Genomic DNA, 1,156 nt, shown 5'->3' with positions numbered 1-1,156 from the left:
CAAACTCTTGTGATCACTAAACACTTCAAATCTCGAACCATACAAGTAATGTCTCCATATCTTCAATACAAAGACTACGGCCGCCAACTCGAGATCATGTGTAGGATAATTCTTCTCATGAATTCTCAACTATCTTGAAGCATAAGCTACCACTTTACCTTCTTGCATAAGTACACCTCCTAAACCCAACTTGGACGCATCACAATAAACCACAAAAGGTTCATCTGACTTCGGCAAAATTAACACTGGAGCAGTCGTCAAACGCTTCTTCAATTCACCGAAACTTTTCTCACAATGAACGTCCCACACAAAAGTTTTACCTTTACAAGTCAACTGCGTTAGCGGAAGAGCTAACTTAGAAAACCCTTCAATAAACCTTCTATAGTAACCAGCTAAACCCAAGAAACTTCTAATCTCAGTAACTGACTTAGGAGTCTCCCACTGTGATACCGCTTCAACTTTAGACGGATCCACTGCAATTCCATCACCAGAAACAACATGGCCTAGAAAACTCACTTCTTTCAACCAGAATTCACACTTAGACAATTTAGCATAAAGCTTCTTCTCTTTCAACACTTGCAAAACAATCTTCAGATGCTCGGCATGTTCTTCTTCAGTCTTGGAGTAAATCAAGATATCGTCGATAAACACAACTTCTCTCTCTGGAGGCACATCAGGAATCTCATCTGGAAAAACTTCAGGAAATTCACACACCACCGGTAACCTGTCAATCACTGCTTGATTCTCAATAGATAAGGTAGCCATTAACGAAAACATCAAGATACCGTCGCGTTCCAGTTGCTTCAGCTGCTTAGTAGATAAAAACTCTGCACCACTTTCCTCTTCGACGGAAGAGAAATGTACTGACTTGCTAAAACAATTAATAAGAACGTGGTTGTACTCTAACCAGTTCATACCTAAAATCACATCCATACCACTCAAAGGTAGACAAACTAAATCCATTTCAAAATCACGACCAAACATAGACAAAGGACATTTCAAACATACGAGAGAAGTAGTCACCGAACCCTTAGCTGGAGTTTCGACAACCATCTCTCCATTCATATCAGACAAATCAAGACCCAAAGCAGAAACACAATCGAAAGCAATAAAACAATGCGTAGCACCAGTATCAATAATAGCAACTAAAGGAGTA

Source organism: Medicago truncatula, chromosome 2, assembly GCF_003473485.1.
Source record: "Medicago truncatula cultivar Jemalong A17 chromosome 2, MtrunA17r5.0-ANR, whole genome shotgun sequence".
Lineage (NCBI taxonomy): Eukaryota > Viridiplantae > Streptophyta > Magnoliopsida > Fabales > Fabaceae > Medicago > Medicago truncatula.
Note: the sequence above shows the minus strand (reverse complement) of the source record.